The sequence below is a fragment of the Tiliqua scincoides genome, chromosome 2 (assembly GCF_035046505.1).
Source record: "Tiliqua scincoides isolate rTilSci1 chromosome 2, rTilSci1.hap2, whole genome shotgun sequence".
NCBI classification, from domain to species: Eukaryota; Metazoa; Chordata; class Lepidosauria; order Squamata; family Scincidae; genus Tiliqua; species Tiliqua scincoides.
In genome coordinates, this window is record NC_089822.1 from 96,022,831 (window position 1) to 96,023,565 (window position 735).

The following is a 735-nucleotide window of genomic DNA, read 5'->3' on the forward strand; positions in this document are numbered from 1 at the left end:
AAACAGTGTGGAAGGCAGTAATCTGGCCCTGTATGTCTTCATGTTGCTCCTTCCTTGTGCAGTGCCTTTAAACCAATCAGGAAGCATGGAATGCTCTGGGTGCACTCCCAGTGTGTATTGAACTTCCCGCTTTGTTTAAAGGTGCCACATGAGGAAGAAGCAACATGAAGGGGTAGAGAAGATCGCCCATCTTTTGATCGCTTTCAGCAAGTGGAAAGTGGATTGAAGTGGCTATATCCACTGTGGGTTGGAGGGAAGTGGTGTCAGATGTAGCATGTAAGGCTGGTTGGCAACCTTCAGTCTCGAAAGACTATGGTATAAGCCTACAGCACCCGGTATTCCTAGGCGGTCTCCCATCCAAGTACTAACCAGGCCTGACCCTGCTTAGCTTCTGAGATCAGACAAGATCAGGCATGTGCAGGGTAAGTCTATGTAGCATGTAAGTGGATAGTGAACTTCTGAGTGGACATGCATAGGGTTGTACTGTTAATGTGAGCCATGTGGATTGAGCCATTCAAGGGTTGGCCATGGACAAGACATATTCATGTTCCAAATGAACAAACACATACTCCTTTATATGAAATCCATATTCCAAGTAGTACAAGTAGCATTTATCAGACAGAATATATGTATAGATTTGATTTTTGAATGTGAAGGAGCTATTTCTTTTGCTTTGATCATGGCCATTTAGATACAAATTTGCATCAATGACATGCCTTTCAGCCAAACAGGCAC

The 735-nt window shown here is 43.9% G+C and overlaps 1 pseudogene; it reads right to left on the bottom strand.

Annotated features, from left to right (window-relative positions):
* Positions 1-320: 320 nt before the first annotated feature.
* Positions 321-438, bottom strand: LOC136642859 (5S ribosomal RNA; annotated as a pseudogene).
* Between the last annotated feature and the right edge of the window lie 297 nt (positions 439-735).